The sequence below is a fragment of the Paramormyrops kingsleyae genome, chromosome 2 (assembly GCF_048594095.1).
Source record: "Paramormyrops kingsleyae isolate MSU_618 chromosome 2, PKINGS_0.4, whole genome shotgun sequence".
Classification (NCBI taxonomy): domain Eukaryota; kingdom Metazoa; phylum Chordata; class Actinopteri; order Osteoglossiformes; family Mormyridae; genus Paramormyrops; species Paramormyrops kingsleyae.
Window position 1 is genome coordinate 43,453,767 of NC_132798.1, and position 22,919 is coordinate 43,476,685.

General features: G+C 40.0%; 1 long non-coding RNA gene across 1 annotated transcript; it reads left to right on the forward strand.

Annotated features, from left to right (window-relative positions):
• Positions 1-6,887: 6,887 nt before the first annotated feature.
• Positions 6,888-8,186, forward strand: LOC140587724 (uncharacterized). Its single transcript, XR_011989403.1, has 4 exons — positions 6,888-7,389; positions 7,547-7,676; positions 7,839-8,000; positions 8,117-8,186. It is a non-coding gene; the product is annotated as an uncharacterized lncRNA (long non-coding RNA).
• The last annotated feature ends 14,733 nt before the right edge of the window (positions 8,187-22,919 follow it).

Genomic DNA, 22,919 nt, shown 5'->3' on the forward strand with positions numbered 1-22,919 from the left:
CGACGAAAACTTGAACGAGAAAAAAGACGGTATGAAGTAAGTATGGTGTACAAGGAGGAACAACTTGAGAGAAGCATAAAGCGCTACCGTGAGGATGAAGTGTACAGAGAACATGTTAAACAGTCAAGTATAAGTAAGTATGCAACAGATATGGGGCACCGCAAATATGTACAGCAGTCAAGTGTGAGCAAATATGCAACAGATGATAGACACCAGCAACGTGTAAAGCAGTTGAGTGTGAGCAAGTATGCGACAGACGTTGAACACCAGCAACGTGTGAAGCAGTCGAGTGTTAGGAAATATGCCACAAATGTTGAACACCAGCAATGTGTGAAGCAGTCAAGTGTTAGGAAATATGCCACAAATGTTGAACACCAGCAACGTGTGAAGCAGTCAAGTGTAAGTAAATATGCCACAGACATTGAACACCAGCAACGTGCGAAGCAGTCAAGTGTAAGTAAATATGCCACAGACATTGAACACCAGCAACGTGCGAAGCAGTCAAGTGTAAGTAAATATGCCACAGACATTGAACACCAGCAACGTGCGAAGCAGTTAAGTGTTGATAAATACAAAACAAACAGCGATTTTGCTACTGCAGTAAAAAAGAGAAATGTTGAGAAACGAACTAAGCAGAAGGATAAAAGAACAGATATTGCGTATGTGATCGAACAATTTGGAGAGAAAATAAATACAGGCCCTGTATACATTTGCTCAGTTTGTCATCGAATGTTGTTTAAATACCAAGTTGTGATATGCAGAAAAGATGAATACCTAAAAAAATCACAAGGAGTTGCATTACTGGCAATGCAGTGCATAACTGACACATACTTACACAAATGTATAGATACTTGTTCTGATGATTGTAGCAGTCTGTTGGGCCCTACAGGTTCATTATGGATTTGTCACACATGTCATAGAAAGATTCTTGATGGGAAAATGCCAGCAGAGAGCGTTGGAAACTGTCTAGCTCTAGACCCAGTTCCTCCTGAGTTGCAGTGTCTAAATACTCTGGAACAACATCTGATTGGTATTCATATTCCTTTTATGAGAATTGTGTCTTTGCCAAAAGGTGGACAAAATGGTGTTCATGGTCCTGTGACTTGTGTCCCGTCAAGCATTTCGAATGTAGCTGAATCTTTACCAAGAGTGAATAATGATGACCTTATGATCCGTGTGAAGTTGAAGCGGAAGTTAACTTACAAAGGGCATTACAAATATGAATTTGTGCATCCAGAAAAAATAAAGAAGGCTTTGGTGTATCTTACAGAGAATAACAAATTTTATAGCAATGTGCAGTTCAATGATGACTGGATTAATCCCCTGCAGAAAACTGAAGTGCCTGGTGATGTAAGTGACATACATGCAGATGAAGAGCGTAATGAAAATAACATGGAGGATGAGGAGATGGATGAAACTCTGCATGATAGACAACAACATGGCATGCACATGGATACGTGTCTTCAACCTGTCGACATAGCACAAGAGGTGTTGGATCAACACTTTGATGGAATCATGTCTATGGCACCTGCAGAAGGAAACAACCCAGTGAGGCTTCTAACTGATGAGTCAAATGAAGCTAAATGTTTTCCAGTCCTTTTCCCAAAAGGAACAGGCACTTTTCATGACAGAAGGAAGGGAAAACTGACACTGTGTAGGTATTTAAATACAAGAATTCTTAATGCAGATGGACGTTTTGGGAAAAACTTGGACTATATATTTTATGGGCAGTATTTGTCTGAGCTTCAGCAGGTTGTGTCAAATGTGTCAATTGCTGTGAGAAAGGGCTATGATGCACGGGATAAGTGTCCTGTCACATCAGAAACTTTGACAAATAAGGAGTCTCTACAAAAGATGTTCAATTTTGATGAAGGTTATAAATTTCTAAGACCAATCAGAGGCACCCCTGTTTTTTGGCAAAGTGTTCAGAAAGATCTGTTTGCAATGGTAAGACAGCTTGGTATTCCCACATGGTTTTGCTCATTTTCTTCTGCTGATTTACGCTGGAGAGAACTTATGACAGCAATCTTCAAACAAGATGGCATAGATGCATCAAGTGCTGAGCTTGACTGGTCAGAAAGGTGTGCACTGTTGAAAAACAATCCTGTGACAGCTGCCAGAATGTTTGATTATCGATTCCACTGCTTCCTAAAAGATGTCATCATGTCAGAAGCACAACCCATTGGCAAAATAGTTGATTATTTCTACAGAGTAGAATTTCAGCAACGAGGATCACCTCACACTCACTGTTTGTTTTGGGTGGAAGATGCGCCTAAGGTTGGCAAAGATGATGAAGATGAGGTATCAGCTTTCATTGATCAATATGTGACATGTGAAATGCCAGAGGGTGACGATGAAATGCATGAAATTGTATGTAGTGTACAGCAACATAGTAAGAGGCACTCAAAAACATGCAAGAAAAAAGGGAAAACTTGTAGATTCAATTTCCCACGTCCTCCAAGCAACAGAACATTTGTGTCATCATGCAAAGTTGGAGATGGTGAGACAGACGGACAGCCCCTGAAAAAAGAAGTAGCAGACGCTATCATGAAAAAAGTGAAGGATGCTGTACTAAACCCTGAGGCCAACTATGACTCTGTTGATTCCTTATTTAGTACAATTGGTATCAGTCAGGACATATTTCAGGCTGCGTACTCAAGAATCACAAAGAAAACTACCATTGTTCTTAAGAGGAGACCATGTGAAGTGTGGGTCAACCAATATAACAGAGACCTTTTACGCTGTTGGAATGCAAACATGGACATTCAGTTTGTGGTTGATGCATATTCATGTATTGTGTACATCATTTCCTACATTTCCAAAGCTGAGAGAGAGATGGGACTGCTACTGGCAAATGCTCAGAAAGAGGCCTCCCAGCAAGGTAACCTTGATGCAAAAGAAGCTCTTCGCCAACTTGGCAGTGTTTTCCTGCACAATCGTGAAGTTTCGGCCCAGGAAAGTGTTTATCGTCTGACTAACATGAGGTTGAAAGAGGGATCACGAAAGGTGCAGTTTATCCCAACCGGAGAAAATGTGGTAAAAATGAGCCTTCCATTGAACATCATACGGAAGAAAGCTGAGTGTGAGAATGAGGATGAACAAGGTATTTGGATGAACAGTATCACTGATAGATATAAAGCCAGACCAGAAACAAAAGAGTTTGCAGTAATGTGCCTGGCGAGATTTGCATCTGAGTACAGAATACTATGTAAGTCTCAGAGCTCATGCCCTGGAAGTGTGCAGTTGGACAGAAAATTAGGATTTGTGAAGAAAAGGACACGCACAGAGGCAGCCGTTGTTCGGTATGCTCGCTTTTCACCCACAAAGGACCCAGAAAAATATTACCACAGCATTTTGCAACTTTTTCTGCCACATTATTTCGATGCACAATTAAAACCTTCTACTTTTGGCAGTTACCAGGAATTCTATGAGACTGGTTGTGTCAAGTTCTTTGATGATGAATTGCATTCAGTAAAACTGGTTGTGCAGTCAAACATGTCAAGTTTTGAAAAGGAATCACATGCAATTGACAAAGCTGAAGAAGACTTACAGCAGCATGGTGTAATGGAAGATGCCTGGGCAGAGATTTGTCCGGAAACTGAACGTGAACGGCTAGAGTGTCTTGCTAGCAAATCCAACACTACACCAGAAATGAGAGAACAACGTGATGAGATACCAGATTTGTTACCAAGGCCGAGGCGCTATATGTTGCATGACAATCCTTGTGGTATGTCCAGGCAGGAAGCACTGGCTTTGCTTCGCTCACTGAATAACAAGCAGTCTGAGACTTTTTACAAAATACGAAACTGGTGTTTACAGAAGGCACGTGGTGAAAACCCAGAACCATTTCATGTATTCATATCTGGACCTGGAGGTGTGGGCAAGTCAGTCTTGATCAAAGCAATACATTATGAGGCAGCTCGTATCTTGCGTCAGTTGTCACAAAATCCAGATGAGACACACGTGTTACTGACTGCTCCAACTGGGGTTAGTGCTTACAACATCAAAGCTGCAACAATACACGCCTGTTTCCATATTGCAACGGACGCAAAGCTGCCATATGAACCACTTGGAGATGAAAAAATAAATTCATTGAGAGCTGAACTGGGAAACCTGCAAATATTGATCATAGATGAAATTTCAATGGTTGATCACAAGCTGCTTGCATGTATTCATGGCAGATTAAGACAAATCAAACAAATTGGAGATTATTCTGCTTTTGGAAATGTCTCAATCATTGCTGTTGGAGATTTCTACCAGCTTTGTCCTGTGAAAGGGAAAGCTTTGTATACTGAGGGTAAAGCTGTTGATCTATGGCAGAATCATTTCGCTATGGTGGAGCTGACTGAAATTATGAGACAGAAAGACATGCAGTTTGCACAGTTGCTGAATCGGCTAAGGAAACGCAAAAGGGGTGATGCAATGCTGGAGGAAGACATTGCTATGCTGAAACTACGTGTGACAGGTGAAGGACAAGACAGTACTGGTCTTCATATTTATGCAACCAATGATGAAGTTGATCAACATAACTACCATATGCTGCGGAAGATCTGCTCAGACCATGTCATCATTCATGCTCAGGATTTTCAAAGGGTTGCTGCAACTGGCAGACTGGAAAAGAAACATGGACATCATGCTAATGTTCAGAAGACATGTCTCCCCGAATCACTACATGTAGGTGTCAATGCACGAGTAATACTTCTGAAAAATATTGACGTTTCAGACGGCTTGGTAAATGGTGCATTTGGTACAGTTAGTGACATCTGCTTTGATACTGATGAGGATTTTCCATCAGAGATATACATCACATTTGACAACGAAGCAGCTGGAAAGTCACTCAGGGGAAAGAAGCCATGCCTAAAAGCAGGGTTGGACAAAGCTACACAAATCAAAGCAGAGGAGGAGAGAGTGACAAACAGTGGTGGAACACGACGGCAGTTTCCATTGAAATTGGCTTGGGCTTGTACAGTACACAAGGTACAAGGTCTGACAGTAGATAAGGCTGTTGTATCACTAAAGAAGATATTTGCAGCTGGACAGGCATATGTAGCATTAAGCCGTGTCACTTCTCTGGAAGGCCTTATAATAGAAGACTTTAAGGAGACTGCTATATATGCAAAACAAGACATTGAGACTGCAATGCAAAGCATGCCTGCATTTATTGAGCCCGTCATGGAAGTGCCATCATTATGTAAGATTTTACTGCACAATGTTGAAGGACTTACATGTCACCTGGATGACCTAAAGCAAGACAGAAGGTATATGGAAGCTGATATCATCTGCTTGACAGAGACATGGTTAAATTCAAAGGAAGACACAGAAGGTGTACAGCTGCCTGGATTTTCATACCATGGGAAGCCCAGACATCAGGCATATGATGGTAGTGATGCTATCTCTGCTGAACTGAAGAAGCAACAACATGGTGGTGTGGGTTTGTATTATAAAGAACATACCAACTGTACTGTGACTGATGTGCAGTGTGTCAACATTGAGTGTGTGCAGTTCAGTGTGGGCCTACTAAGAACAACAGTCTTGGTACTATACAGACCACCCTTGTATAATCTAACAATCTTTCAGAAGAACCTGATGCAGTTGATCACTCAGTTGGACAGTGTGGAAGGTGGGAAAATCATCATGGGCGACTTCAATGAAAATCTTCTGGCAGTAAGTACAATTGCTAATTTCATGGAAGAACATGGGTATGCTCAACTTGTGAAAGAAGCAACCACTGGGAAAGGCACTTTGATTGATCATGTGTATGTGAAAGACATTGTGACTAACAGCATCTCTGTTTCAGTAATGCCGACGTATTTCAGCCATCATGAATGTGTAGTGCTACATTATCTGTAAGAAACTGTATAAAAAAACAAAAAAAAAATTTGTCATGCAGTAAATCATTTGGCAGTAAGTACAATTGCTAATTTTATGGAAGAACATGGGTATGCTCAACTTGTGAAAGAAGCAACCACTGGGAAAGGCACTTTGATTGATCATGTGTATGTGAAAGACATTGTGACTAACAGCATCTCTGTTTCAGTAATGCCGACGTATTTCAGCCATCATGAATGTATAGTGCTACATCATGTATAAGAAACTGTATAAAAAAATATGAAAAAATTTGTCATGCAGTAAATCATTTGACAGTAAGTACAATTGCTAATTTTATGGAAGAACATGGGTATGCTCAACTTGTCAAAGAAGCAACCACTGGGAAAGGCACTTTGATTGATCATGTGTATGCGAAAAATATTTTGACTAATAGAATTTTTATTTCAGCAATGTAGATGTATTTCAGCCATCATGAATGTGTAGTGCCACATTATCTGTAAGAAACTGTATAAAAGACATTATGAGTAAGAAACATAAATTTTTTGCTGCAGTGATAGTTTTCTGGGGTGCGTCAGCCTCGGGAGGCTGGCACTGCGACTGGGGCTATGGCTGTACTAGGGGGGATTGGCAGGGAGGCTTGGCCTGGTGCCAAGCTTTGGGGGTTAGGCCTGGGGCTGGCCGTCAGCTGCTACCACTGGGGTTGCCGGTAGGCTGTGGGGGGCTAGGACTAGGGCTGGCCTTCAGAAGGCTGCAACTAGGCCTCAGAGGTTGGCAGTGGAGCTGGTGTTCCAGGGCTTGGCATTTAGCCTGAGGCTGATGTTGGGCTTTGGGGGTTGGGGTCGACCTTGAGGGGGCTGCTGCTGGGCCTGGGGCTGGCACCATGCTTTTGGGGGCTGCGGCTGGGCTTCAGGAAGCTGGCACTGGGGCTGAGGCAGGGGGTACTAAAGCTGGACATGGCGGCCTGTTGCTGGGGATAAGTCTGAGGTGGGCTGCTTGGGTTACCACTAGGCATAGGACTAAGGTTACGGGAGGGTCACTAGGGCTAGGCATAAGGGGGCTAGGATGGGGCACATGGCACTGGGGGTTGGTGTGGGGGCTAGGGGAAGTTTAGGACAGAGCAAGCAATGTGGTCTTTGAAAAGGGAGGTAATGTGCTCTGTCAAGTACCTCACAACAGCAGTATGCCAAACTTGTTAATGTCATGAATTTTCCACAAAAAAATAAACAATTTTAGATGTCCTGTGATATAATTCAGTATTTATTAAATGCATTGTTGCCTATATAGAAATTTTGTGTTGTGGGCCAGTACAGTGCACTGAACCTCTTTACAAAGCACCACACACTTGGAAAATGTAAATGTATAGTTGCTTATGTAACGTAGAATATATAATTACAATGAATTAAATGTAAGGAGATGAAGAAGTACCATCAGATGTAGACACTACCAAACTAATGTCTTGTACCACAAAACGTGCTGAAAAGACACAGAATTTCACAAAGCAAGGCTTTGATTGAAAAGAATGGTGAGAGGGTGAAGAGGCACAGACATCTATGGGCAAAGGTAAGACCATATACTGACATGTCTCTGTATAGTGTCGTAGAGTGTACTTTCACACTGTAAAAGGAAATGGACATATGTACACTGACTGTATTATGGCATTATGTATATGATGTAATTTTTGGAGTAATGTGTATGTTTTGTGTGTTTCTTGAAACAGCTAAAATGAAGTAACACTAAACAGTCATACATGTGGATGACCTAAAATCTAAGTGGGAAAGCTGGGCAGTGTGTGTGAGACATTCATCTAGACACAGTGGATGTGCCATGACTGGGTGGGCAAAGCAAAGGTACGTGAGTGACAGTTTCTCACTTAACATGAGCATGCTAGTTAAGACATACCAGTTTGCAGTGTATGAGCTTATAAATTGGGTAACTAAGTATTGTCAGAAATCCCTACTACATTGTTATATTCCATGTTTTAACCTGCCTTCTCCTATGTATAACCTCAGGTTACTAAGGCACAACTGTCATGTGCTTCCCTGATGATCAAGCCAACACACATCTGTCTGTTGAAGCTCTGCTATACTGCATCCTCCGTCATACAGCTGTACATTGGGAGTGTGACACATCACACTGAATGCTGCATAGCCAGAGGAGCAGGCGCTGACCTTGTGAGTTTGCCTTTTTCAGACATTTCTTCCTCTTTGGTGTAGTTCTAGTTTTACTCTGTCAGTGTTTGTCTAACTTACATGCCAGTTCATGCTTTTAATCTTTTAATCTTTTCCAGCGCCTGCTGTTGATGACACTGACCCCATGCCCACCACATCAACTTTCGTTAACACATCACACTGCCTGGTACGTTGGAACAATGAGATGGGCTGGCCTGGTGAGTTTGCCTCTTTGATGGATTATTTTGTCTGTGAAGTAGTTTCACTTTACAACTGCAAGTGTCTGATTGGCTGACATGCAGCTTTCTGGTTTTACTCTCTTTTCCAGTGCCTTATCTTCATATCAGTGACACCGTACTCACCACATCAAGTTTCCCTGCGCCCATGTTGTCGACAACCAAAGCGTTCTCTAAAGGACTCAGAGACTGGACACAGACAGTATGAACTACACACAGATGCCTGAAGTGAAATGCACCAGAAATCATCTCCACACACTATAGTCTGACAGCAAAGGTACTTTGAGTGAAATGTGCTGCTGCTTGTGGATGTTTATTGCTATAATGTCTCACAATTTTTCTTGTAGTATTTATTGAGTTATTTTCACTTTTACTCTGCAATAACAAAACATTAATGATGTGTTGTGACAGTTCTGTAGTACATAATATGTCATGTAATTTACAGTCATGATGCCATGGTTAAATTGATGTCAAAATAACGATCCAGCTTTGTTTGTGATGCCTGTGTTGACTTACACCAAATTGTATATTCAAAAGAATATTGCCATGTAGGGAGTTGTGTAGTATATATATACAGTATGAGTGCTACTATCACACTTTGTGGTCTTTGTACACTGTGTATGTAAGAATGGCATACACATCATATGCGAAATATTATGTCAATTGTGCTGGCTCAACTATTGTGGCCTCAATGTACTTTTTCAGCCTCCTCAAACAATGACACAAACCTAAATGTTTGGTTAAGACAAATGTAGTCAATTGCAATTTTACAATGTGTATAATGTGTTTTATATTATGTCTCTAATGAATAATAATAAATATTATAATCATTAATACAGTCATCATTCTTAAGCATGTTAAATACACATGTAAATGTCAGAATAAATTTTAATTAGCGTATAGGTGAAACAGGCAGTGAAGAAAATACGCATACAAAAAGTGCAGTTGAACCCGGTTATGTTGCCGGCCTAGGTGGTTGCCAAAAAGCGTCGAGATAACCGATGATCGAGATAACAGAAAACCAATATGGGGGCAATATACCATGTTGACATATGCTTGAAATTTATTTATGTGCGTTAATAAATGAGAATGTACATGCACTGGTTTTTGGTGTTTTTTTACACAACAGCGTTGCCGCGATTTGTTTGCTGACGCGATCGGCATGTTATATAAATGTACATACATGTTGGCTAACAACAAAAGGCATATGTGCACCAACCAAAAGCAGACATTTACCAGTATATAATATAAACCACCGTCGATTCTCGATAGAAGCCTTTAATTATATCATCCAACATTGCAAACACAAAGATCGCTCACAAAATCACATAAAAACCTGTGGGGTGTAGTTCGTTGTCACAAAAAGCAAACCAGTGTCAAAATCAAATTCACAAGTAATTTCGCTCTGACAGCTCTGAAAAGTATCGTACACGCAATTAATATGGTTTCTTTACAAAGTCTAAAATGCTTTGTTGCTTTTTGCCTTTGACAGTCTACTTGAAAATAAATGCTTCGATATTACTTATGCTGTCTAAAACAGTTTCATCCCCTGCAAAAGAACCATACCGTCGATTTTTTGTAGCATTTTTATCACCTCACTGGCAGAGGGAATTTGTTCCAAATCTTCGTCCGCATCTTCTTCATCTTCGTTGTCATTGCCGCATGCGGATATGCTTGGCTTTGGTTTTGATGGGGATTTACCTAGATCGCGTTTAACCGCTGCGTTGTTCAGCAAATTACCATGCGAATGGGATTTGAGTACGCGCTGTTTAGCACGTGAGATACATTTTAAAAAGCCGGCGATTAGTCACAGGGATCGAGATAACCGATGTTAAGTGGCGATTTTGGCCCTCTTTCGGGCTCGAGATATTAGGGTTCAGCGACATAAAAGAATCGACATAACCGATGAGAAATGCTAATGCAAAGAGGGAATTTTGGTGATTGCACTTCAAAAACATCGACTTAATAGGGTTGGCGAGTTAGCCGAGGTCGAGATAAGTGGGTTCGACAGTATTACAATGCCCTGAGCAACATTTAAGAAAAAACACACTACACTATAATGACATTCTATAGTGACTGGCCATAATGTATAATATGAACCTGCTGTATGCATGCATTAATGAAATACAGGACGAACTACTGGCCAATCTATAAAAAAAATCCAAAAAAGTACAATATAAGTAGAGCACCATCTCCACCTACTGGCCAATTGAATACAAAAAAGCGAAAAATCTGCAATATACACTGCCTGGTTTATAAATAAAATCTGATAATTTTCTGAGTCAAATAGCAGAAAAATGAAAGGAGCTTAAAATATGGACTGAGGTGAAGGGAAAGTCAACAAGTCTTTGAAGGTATTATGAAGGATATTTCAGATGAATTAGCCAAGGTAGGTCTTAGACATATTAGGACAGCGGCTGTAGCACCCCCGTTTGACAGATTGCCACCAAACTTGGAAGGTCTGTCTGTAGTCCAGTGATACAGAAGCGAGTCAAATTTTGTAAGGATTGGATGAAGCATGCCAGAGATATAGCTGTTTGATTGAAATGGGCAGGGAAATGGTGTGGCCAGCAGGTGGAGTCAGCGCTCCATTTTAGAAATTGTATTCAATACTTTCAGGCCTTCTTATGTGTAAATTAAGTCTGATAATGTTCTATGAGGCAAATGGGTGAAAAATGAAAGTGAATAAAAAATATGGACTCAGGTGAAGGGAAAGGTAACAATTCTTTCAAGGTTTTATGAGAAATAAGGACATTTCAGCTGAATTTGCTAAGGTGGGTCTTAGACATATATGGACAGTGGCTGTAGCGCCCCCGTTTGACCGATTGGCACCAAAATTGGAGGGTCTGTCTGAGGTCCCTTACTACATTAGGCCGTCAAATTTGATGAGGATTGGCTGAAGCACGGCTGAGATTTAGATGGTTGATTGGGTCAGATGGTTTGAGTAGAAGGAAGAAATCATGATGTAGATTGTTGAGTGTCGGTCTAACAGGTCAGGAAATGTAGGACAGAATGTAGAACCCTGTGGTGTAGTGCCTGAACCTGACTGAATGCATTGTTTTGGTCAGATGGTCTGAGTAGTAGGTAGAAATCAGGATATAGATTAGTTAGTATCGGTCTAACAGGTCAGCAAATGTAGGACAGAATGTAGAACCCTGTGGTGGAGTGCCTTAGCCTGACTTAATGCATGGTTTTGGTCAGATGGCCTGACTAGTTGGTAGATTTAGGCACCTTCAAACCTGGTCTGGTAAATCTAGATATTACAGGGTTGCTTTTTTATACTGCCTGTGTAAACATAGGCTGTGTTGCATATTCTTAACCAAGTGCTGAGTTGCGTAGTGTGACATGTAACAGCAGTAATATCATGCTGTATGCTATTCTAGGTTGTATATTTAGACAGGAGAAAGGCTAAAAGTATTGAAGGCATTATTGAAATGGAGCGCTGACTCCACCTGCTGGCCAATTTATTATAAAATTGTAATTGCTGTAGTGTACACAGCCTGAAGAAAGATTGAAGTTTGAAAGATTTGTAAAAGTCAAATGGCAGGAAAATATAAGCAGATTAAAAATATGGACTTAGATGAAGGGAAAGGTGATTAATATTTTAATTTTTAAATAAACAATAAGCAGATTTCAGCTGCATTAACCAAGGTTGGTCTTAGACATATTATGACAGTGGCTGTAGTGCCCCCGTTTGACCGATTGCCACCAAACTTGGAAGGTCTTTCTGAAGTCTAGTAACACAGATGTGCGCCAAATTTTGTGAGGATTGGATGAAGCATGCCAGAGATATAGCTATTTGAATGAAATGGGCATGGAAACAGAGTGGCCAGCAGGTGGAGTCAGCGCTCCATTTTAGAAATTGTATTCAATACTTTCAGGCCTTCTTATGTGTAAATTAAGTCTGATAATGTTCTATGAGGCAAATCGGTGAAAAATGAAAGTGATTAAAAAATATGGACTCAGGTGAAGGGAAAGGTAACAATTCTTTCAAGGTTTTATGAGAAATAAGGACATTTCAGCTGAATTTGCTAAGGTGGGTCTTAGAAATATATGGACAGTGGCTGTAGCGCCCCCGTTTGACCGATTGGCACCAAAATTGGAGGGTCTGTCTGAGGTCCCTTACTACATTAGGCCGTCAAATTTGATGAGGATTGGCTGAAGCACAGCTGAGCTTTAGATGGTTGATTGAAATGAGCATGGATATGGTGCAGGTTTGTTGTAGCTGGTGGCCATAGCGTACAGGTTAAGATATTTTTATGAATTATCCATAATGGCAATGTCCTGATTGATGTACTACCAGAATGACCTACTTGGGCTGAACATTGTAGAAGTTACAGTAATATGTTATTTATTAAGTTTTTAAACATCACAAGGGAATGAAAATGACTATCATTGGGCATTGCATATGTCTTGATTTGGCATGACTCACAGAACTGGCAGTACAAAATATTTTAACCAGTAACATGTCACTAGAACAGAAATGAGATAAATGTAAGTTGAACTGATTTTCAAGGTTTATACAGACATGTTATGTTGTTGTAGCGCCCCCGTTTGACCGATCGGCACCAAATTTGGAGGGCCCTTCCGGACTACTATTCTACAGGATATATTAAAGTTTGGTGATGATTGGCTGAGGCAGGCCTGAGATATAGCTGTCTGATTGAATTGGGCATGGCACCTGTATGGTTTGTGTGTGGCTGGTGACTATACCTCATGGAAAGTTTATGATTTTTTTATGAATTATTTATTATGACTGTCTCCTGATTTAAATGATACCAGATTTGTGTAGGTTTGGTGAAAATCCTAGGAGGTTAACGAAATGTCTTGTTTTCAGACCAATATGAATTATGCAAAAACGCAAAGATGCAGAAGCAAGTTCTACATGTTGTTTGATTTGGCATGTCGTACTGAATTGACCTGGCAAGAAATGTCGATTGTAGGCTTCACCGTTCTCGAGAAATAGGCAGAAATGCAAAAGTTGTCACTGTTGCGCCCCCATCTGGCCGAGTGAGGTGTCCTTTACAGTTTAGGCAGAGGGTCAGAGCACAAATGTATCACCCAAATTTGATTTAGATTGGTCATTGAGAAGCCTGTGAAATGCCTGCTTGATTTTGATTGGCTGATGGCGGCCACTCTTTAAGGAATAATTACTGCCATTGTAGGTGACTGACCACAGGCTGCTTCCTAGTACATATCTACCAAATTTCAGTTAGATTGGCAAAGGCAGTCAGGAGATATTGCCAGTTTTTAGTTGTAGCGCCCCCTATTGACGAAATGCGGCCCGCCTCGGACCGTGTCCCCAGAATGGTGTAGGGAGGTAGCATTTCAAATTTGGTCAAGGTAGGCCAAGGCACGGCCAAGTTATAGCCGTCAGACCAAAACGGGCCAAATTTGGACATTGTTTGGGCGTGGCTAATGGCCGTAGGATATAAAAATGTCTGAATTTTGTGGATAATTCTTGATCAGCAGAGAATTCTGATTCGTCTGACACCTCATTTGTCTGATTTGGTAGGACAAGCCAGGACTTTAAGGAAAAAGTAGGATTGGCAAATTATGCAAATTAGCAAAAAATCTAAGTAGGCGGAGCTTCATAGTCCAAATGGCAAGTTGGTAGGGCTTTGCTGTCTGTATATGTAGAACAAAGAATTTCGATTGTAGGTCTAACAGGACAGGAGATATCGACCGAAACGTGTTGGGGGGCGCTAAGGCGCCCCCATCTGGCTGGCAGGACTGGGTAGGACAACCTGAGTAGTGGGTAGGAATTGACATCATCTGACCAAGTTTGGTTGGTCTAGCTCTTACAGTTTAGGCTGTACATTCAGTTTTAGGGCAGAAAAATAATAATAATAACTAGAAACTGCAGGCAGTTACTGAAGGGTCCAAAGGGTATGACAAGTAGGACAGGTAGGACAGGTAGGACAACAGATGGTTTGAGTAGAAGGTAGAAATCAGGATGGAGATTGTTGAGTGTCCGTCTAACAGGTCAGGAAATGTAGGACAGAATGTAGGACCCTGTGGTGTAGTGCCTGAACCTGACTGAATGTAATGTTTTGGTGAGATAGTCTGAGTAGTAGGTAGAAATCAGGATATAGACTAGTTAGTATCGGTCTAACAGGTCAGCAAATGCAGGACAGAATGTAGAACCCTGTGGTGGAGTGCCTTAGCCTGACTTAATACATGTTTTGGGTCAGATGGCCTGACTAGTTGGTAGATTTAGGGACCTTCATACCTGGTCTGGTAAGTGTAGATATTACATAGTTGCTTTTTTATACTGCCTGTGTAAACATAGGCTGTGTTGCATATTCTTAACAAAGTGCTGAGTTGCGGGAGTGTGACATGTAACAGCAGTAATATCATGCTGTATGCTATTCTAGGATGTATATTTAGACAGGAGAAAGGCTAAAAGTATTGAAGGCATTATTGAAATGGAGCGCTGACTCCACCTGCTGGCCAATTTATTATAAAATTGTAATTGCTGTAGTGTACACAGCCTGAAGAAAGATTAAAGTTTGAAAGATTTGTAAAAGTCAAATGGCAGGAGAATATAAGCAGATTAAAAATATGGACTTAGATGAAGGTTAAGGTGATTAATATTTTAATTTTTAAATAAACAATAAGCAGATTTCAGCTGCATTAACCAAGGTTGGTCTTAGACATATTATGACAGTGGCTGTAGTGCCCCCGTTTGACTGATTGCCACCAAACTTGGAAGGTCTTTTGCAGCTTGGCTGAGGCAGTCTAGTAACACAGCCGTGCATCAAATTTTGTGAGGATTGGATGAAGCATGCCAGAGATATAGCTATTTGAATGAAATAGGCATGGAAACAGTGTGGCCAGCAGGTGGAGTCAGCGCTCCATTTTAGAAATTGTATTCAATACTTTCAGGCCTTCTTATGTGTAAATTAAGTCTGATAATGTTCTATGAGGCAAATTGGTGAAAAATGAAAGTGAATAAAAAATATGGACTCAGGTGAAGGGAAAGGTAACAATTCTTTCAAGGTTTTATGAGAAATAAGGACATTTCAGCTGAATTTGCTAAGGTGGGTCTTAGACATATATGGACAGTGGCTGTAGCGCCCCTGTTTGACCGATTGGCACCAATATTGGAGGGTCTGTCTGAGGTCCCTTACTACATTAGGCCGTCAAATTTGATGAGGATTGGCTGAAGCACGGCTGAGATTCAGATGGTTGATTGAAATGAGCATGGATATGGTGCAGGTTTGTTGTAGCTGGTGGCCATAGCATACAGGTCAAGATATTTTTATGAATTATCCATAAGGGCAATGTCCTGATTGATGTACTACCAGAATGACCTACTTGGGCTGGATATTGTAGAAGTTACAGTAATATGTTATTTATTAAGTTATTAAACATCACAAGGGAATGAAAATGACTATCATTGGGCATTGCATATGTCTTGATTTGGCATGACTCACAGAACTGGCAGTACAAAATATTTTAACCAGTAATATGTCACTAGAACAGAAATGAGATAAATGTAAGTTGAACTGATTTTCAAGGTTTATACAGACATGTTATATTGTTGTAGCGCCCCCGTTTGACCGATCGGCACCAAATTTGGAGGGCCCTTCCGGACTACTATTCTACAGGATATATTAAAGTTTGGTGATGATTGGCTGAGGCAGGCCTGAGATATAGCTGTCTGATTGAATTGGGCATGGCACCTGTATGGTTTGTGTGTGGCTGGTGACTATACCTCATGGAAAGTTTATGATTTTTTTATGAATTATTTATTATGACTGTCTCCTGATTTAAATGATACCAGATTTGTGTAGGTTTGGTGAAAATCCTAGGAGGTTAACGAAATGTCTTGTTTTCAGACCAATATGAATTATGCAAAAACGCAAAGATGCAGAAGCAAGTTCTACATGTTGTTTGATTTGGCATGTCGTACTTAATTGACCGGGCAACAATTAGACTGCCATAACAGGATGGAGATTTAGCGTAGCTCTAATGTGACAGGAGATGTAGGGCAAACCGTAGAGGAGGATACTAAAAAGTCAGACAGAACTACAGGTCAGCAGATGTCAGACAGAACAGAACTTGTTTAGGTCAGATGGTTTGAGTAGAAGGTAGAAATCATGATGTAGATTGTTGAGTGTCGGTCTAACAGGTCAGGAAATGTAGGACAGAATGTAGAACCCTGTGGTGTAGTGCCTGAACCTGACTGAATGCATTGTTTTGGTCAGATGGTCTCAGTAGTAGGTAGAAATCAGGATATAGATTAGTTAGTATCGGTCTAACAGGTCAGCAAATGTAGGACAGAATGTAGAACCCTGTGGTGGAGTGCCTTAGCCTGACTGAATGCATGGTTTGGGTCAGATGGCCTGACTAGTTGGTAGATTTAGGGACCTTCATACCTGGTCTGGTAAGTCTAGATATTACAGAGTTTTCTTTTTTATACTGCCTGTGTAAACATAGGCTGTGTTGCATATTCTTAACAAAGTGCTGAGTTGCGTATTGTGACATGTAACAGCAGTAATATCATGCTGTATCATATTCTAGGTTATACATTTAGACAGGAGAAAGGCTAAAAGTATTGAAGGCATTATTGAAATGGAGCGCTGACTCCACCTGCTGGCCAATTTATTATAAAATTGTAATTGCTGCAGTGTACACAGCCTGAAGAAAGATTGAAGTTTGAAAGATTTGTAAAAGTCAAATGGCAGGAAAATATAAGCAGATTAAAAATATGGACTTAGATGAAGGGAAAGGTGATTAATTTTTTAATTTTTAAATAAACGATAAGCAGATTTCAGCTGCATTAACCAAGGTTGGTCTTAGACATATTAGGACAGTGGCTGTAGTGCCCCCGTTTGACCGATTGCCACCAAACTTGGAAGGTCTTTCTGAAGTCTAGTAACACAGATGTGCGTCAAATTTTGTGAGGATTGGATGAAGCATGCCAGAGATATAGCTATTTTAATGAAATGGGCATGGAAACAGTGTGGCCAGCAGGTGGAGTCAGCGCTCCATTTTAGAAATTGTATTCAATACTTTCAGGCCTTCTTATGTGTAAATTAAGTCTGATAATGTTCTATGAGGCAAATCGGTGAAAAATGAAAGTGAATAAGAAATATGGACTCAGGTGAAGGGAAAGGTAACAATTCTTTCAAGGTTTTATGAGAAATAAGGACATTTCAGCTGAATTTGCTAAGGTGGGTCTTAGAAATATATGGACAGTGGCTGTAGCGCCCCCATTTGACCGATTGGAACCAAAATTGGAGGGTCTGTCTGAGGTCCCTTACTACATTAGGCCGTCAAATTTGATGAGGATTGGCTGAAGCACAGCTGAGCTTTAGATGGTTGATTGAAATGAGCATGGATATGGTGCAGGTTTGTTGTAGCTGGTGGCCATAGCGTACAGGTTAAGATATTTTTATGAATTATCCATAATGGCAATGTCCTGATTGATGTACTACCAGAATGACCTACTTGGGCTGAACATTGTAGAAGTTACAGTAATATGTTATTTATTAAGTTTTTAAACATCACAAGGGAATGAAAATGACTATCATTGGGCATTGCATATGTCTTGATTTGGCATGACTCACAGAACTGGCAGTACAAAATATTTTAACCAGTAACATGTCACTAGAACAGAAATGAGATAAATGTAAGTTGAACTGATTTTCAAGGTTTATACAGACATGTTATGTTGTTGTAGCGCCCCCGTTTGACCGATCGGCACCAAATTTGGAGGGCCCTTCCGGACTACTATTCTACAGGATATATTAAAGTTTGGTGATGATTGGCTGAGGCAGGCCTGAGATATAGCTGTCTGATTGAATTGGGCATGGCACCTGTATGGTTTGTGTGTGGCTGGTGACTATACCTCATGGAAAGTTTATGATTTTTTTTATGAATTATTTATTATGACTGTCTCCTGATTTAAATGATACCAGATTTGTGTAGGTTTGGTGAAAATCCTAGGAGGTTAACGAAATGTCTTGTTTTCAGACCAATATGAATTATGCAAAAACGCAAAGATGCAGAAGCAAGTTCTACATGTTGTTTGATTTGGCATGTCGTACTGAATTGACCTGGCAAGAAATGTCGATTGTAGGCTTCACCGTTCTCGAGAAATAGGCAGAAATGCAAAAGTTGTCACTGTTGCGCCCCCATCTGGCCGAGTGAGGTGTCCTTTACAGTTTAGGCAGAGGGTCAGAGCACAAATGTATCACCCAAATTTGATTTAGATTGGTCATTGAGAAGCCTGTGAAATGCCTGCTTGATTTTGATTGGCTGATGGCGGCCACTCTTTAAGGAATAATTACTGCCATTGTAGGTGACTGACCACAGGCTGCTTCCTAGTACATATCTACCAAATTTCAGTTAGATTGGCAAAGGCAGTCAGGAGATATTGCCAGTTTTTAGTTGTAGCGCCCCCTATTGACGAAATGCGGCCCGCCTCGGACCGTGTCCCCAGAATGGTGTAGGGAGGTAGCATTTCAAATTTGGTCAAGGTAGGCCAAGGCACGGCCAAGTTATAGCCGTCAGACCAAAACGGGCCAAATTTGGACATTGTTTGGGCGTGGCTAATGGCCGTAGGATATAAAAATGTCTGAATTTTGTGGATAATTCTTGATCAGCAGAGAATTCTGATTCGTCTGACACCTCATTTGTCTGATTTGGTAGGACAAGCCAGGACTTTAAGGAAAAAGTAGGATTGGCAAATTATGCAAATTAGCAAAAAATCTAAGTAGGCGGAGCTTCATAGTCCAAATGGCAAGTTGGTAGGGCTTTGCTGTCTGTATATGTAGAACAAAGAATTTCGATTGTAGGTCTAACAGGACAGGAGATATCGACCGAAACGTGTTGGGGGGCGCTAAGGCGCCCCCATCTGGCTGGCAGGACTGGGTAGGACAACCTGAGTAGTGGGTAGGAATTGACATCATCTGACCAAGTTTGGTTGGTCTAGCTCTTACAGTTTAGGCTGTACATTCAGTTTTAGGGCAGAAAAATAATAATAATAATAATAATAATAATAATCCTAAGAAAAACAATAATGGTCCATAAGGACTTCGTCCTTTGGACCCTTAATAATAATAATCCTAAGAAAAACAATAATGGTCCATAAGGACTTCGTCCTTTGGACCCTTAATAATAAAGATAACTGCAAGCAGTGACAATCGGGTCCAAAGCAAATGGACAGAAGCAATGAAGAGGAATGAAGTGAATGGCATAAGATTAGAAGTTCACTAATTATTGTAAATGAAGTACAGACTGTAATTGATGAGCAATGCATTTAAATAATCAGAAAATAGGAAATGCTACTATGAGATGATAACTAACATTTGAACATTACTGTAGAAATGTTTATCAAGGTACAATAAAGGGAAAAGGGTAGATGAGAAATAGAAGGGATATGTGGTGACTAGTTGTTGGAGAAATATTGCAATTGCTGCAGTGTACATAGGCTGAAGTAACATTGAAGTTTGATAGATTTCTAAAAGTTAAATGGCAGTAATATATGAGATTAAAAATATGGACTTAGATGAAGGGAAAGGTGATTAATATTTAAATGTTTAAATAAACAATAAGGAGATGTCAGCTGCATTAACCAAGGTTGGTCTTAGACATATTATGACGGTGGCTAAATTGGAAATGAAGTACAGACTGTAACGGATGGCCAATGCATTTAAATAGACAGAAAGTAGGAAAATGGTAGATGAGAAAGAACGGACATGTGGTGACTAGTTGTTGGAAAAAATTGAAATTGCTGCAGTGTACATCACTGAAGTTTGATAGATTTCTAAAAGTGAAATGGCTGGAAAATGAAAGCAATTTAAAAATATGGACTGAGATGAGGGGAAAGATGATTAATTTTTAATATTTCATGAGAAATAAGCTAATTTCAGCTGCATTATCGAAGGTTGGTCTTAGACATGTTATGACATTGGCTAAATTGGAAATGAAGTACAGACTGTAACTGATGGCCAATGTTTTTAAATAGTCAGAAAAAGTAGAAAATGCTTCTATGATAAGATAATACCTGATATTTTGAACATTGACTTTGATATGTTGATTAAGGTACGATAAACGGAAGAGGGTAGATCAGAAACAGAAGGGACATGTGGTGACTAGCTGTTGGAAGAAATTGCAATTGTTGCACTGTACACAGCCTGAAGTATCTCTGAACTTTGATACATTTCTAAAAGTGAAATGAAATGAAAATGTCAATAATCTTTGAAGGTTTGATGAAAAATAAATTTCAGCTGCATTAACTATTAATACATTTTGACAGTGGCAGAAGCGCCCCCATTTAACCGAATGTCACCAAAGTTAGATGGTCTATTCATAGTCCAGTGCTACAGAAGTGAGTCAAATTTTGTGCGAATTCGATGAAGTATCAATGAGGTTTAGCAGACTTGATGAATTCGGTATGGAAATAGTGAGGCCAGCAGGTGGAGTTAGCGCTACATTTGATAATTGGTAGCATGCAGTCCCTGGTGTGGCAGTTTGACTACTGCCATTAGCAGAAGCAGCCTTAGTACAACAATATAAGATACAATATATAACCATTTGCTGAAGTGCCTCAGCCCAAAAGAATTTGTTTTTTGTGTCAGATGGTCTAAGTAGACGGTAGAAATAGGCACCTGCATACCTAATATTTTAAGTCTAGATCATACAAGTTAAGCTTACTTTATAGTACCTCAGTGAACACATGCTGTCTTGTATATTAAAAAAAACAACTGGCTTATTGCATTTGTAAAGTATTCTAGACATAAGAAGCCCTGAAAGAATTTAATGCCATTAATGAAATACAGGACGAACTACACCTGCTGGCTAATCTATAAAAAAAAATCTAAAAAACTGCAATATAAATAGAGCACCATCTCCACCTACTGGCCAATTTAATACAAAAAAGCGAAAAATCTGCAATATATACTGCCTGGCTTATAAATAAAATCTGATAATTTTCTATGAGTCAAATAGCAGAAAAATGAAAGGAGCTTAAAAATATGGACTGAGGTGAAGGGAAAGTTAATTCCTTGAAAGTATTATGAAGGATATTTCAGCTGAATTACCCAAGGTAGTGAATCAAATTTTGTAAGGATCGGATGAAGCATGCCTGAGATTTAGCTGTTTGAATGAAATGGGAATGGAAATGGTGTGGCCAGCAGGTGGAGTCAGCGCTCCATTTTAGAAATGATATTAAATGCTTTCTGACCTTCTCATTTGTAAATGAAGTCTGATAATGTTGTATAAGGCAAATTGGTGAAAAATGAAAGGAAATTAAAAATATGGACTCAGCTGAAGGGAAAGGTAACAATTATTTGAAGGTTTCATGAGGAATAAGGACATTTCAGCTGAATCTGCTAAGGTGGGTCTTACACATATATGGACAGTGGCTGTCACGCCCCCATTTGACCGATCAGCACCAAATTTGGACGGTCTGTCTGAGGTGCAGTGGTACATTAGTGGGTCAAATTTGGTGATGATCAGATGAAGTATTCCTCTGATTTAGCTGTTTGATTGAAATGATCATGGAAATGCTGTAGGTTCAGTGTGGCTGGTGGCTATACTGTACAGGCAAGTGAAGTTATCTTTATAAATTATACATATGGGCAGTGTCCTGATTTTTATACTACCAGATTGACCTACTTAGGATGGACATTGCAGTAGTTACAGTAATATGTTATTTATTAAGTTTTTAAATATGACAAGGGAATGCAAATGACTATCATGGGACATTGCATATTTCTTGATTTGACATGACTCACAGAACTTGCAGGGCAAAAGATTTTAACCAGTAATATGTCACTGGATCAAAAATGAGATAAATGTAAGTTGAGCTGATTTTGCAGTTTATACAGTGATGTTATATTGCTGTAGCACCCCCGTTTGACTGATCGGCACCAAATTTGGAGGGCCCTTCTCCAGTAATATCCTACATTATATATTTAAGTTTGATGATGATTGGTTGAGGCAGGCCTGAGATATAGCTGTCTGATTGAAATGGGTGTGGCACCACTATGGTTTGGGTGTGGCTGGTGGCCATACCTCATGGAAAGTTTATGATTTTTTTAATAATTTTATATAGGGACTGTCTCCTGATTTAAATGATACCAGATTTGTGTAGGTTTGGTGAAAATCCTAGGAGGATAAGAAAAAAGTACTGTTTTAAGACTTTTACAAAATAGGCAAAAATGGCAAGAGATATGATGAAGTTCTTTATACGATTAAATTTGTCATGAGCTAGTGGATAGCTTAAGCAACAATTGTCAATTTTATAATTAACAGTTCAGGAGAAATAGGCAGAAATGTGCTGTAGCGCCCCCATATGGCAGATTGACATGTCCTTTACAGGGTGGGCTCAGGGTCACAATACAAATGTATAACCAAAATTTGGTTTGGATTGCTCATTGTTTAGCTGGTCAAATGGCTGCTTGATTTTGATTGGCTAATGGTGGCCAGGATTTTACAACTAATGACTGCCATTTTACTTCTCTGACCTCAGGCTTGTACATAGTACATATCTGCCAAATTTCAATTAGATTGGTTAAGGCATTCAGGAGATATTGGCAGTTATTAGTTGTAGCGCCCCCTATTGACGAAATGTGGGCCGCATTGTATGTTGACCCCATGATAGAGCAGGGAGGTTGGATTGTAAGTTTGGTTCAGGTAGGCTAAGGTATGGAGAAGTTATAGCATTCAG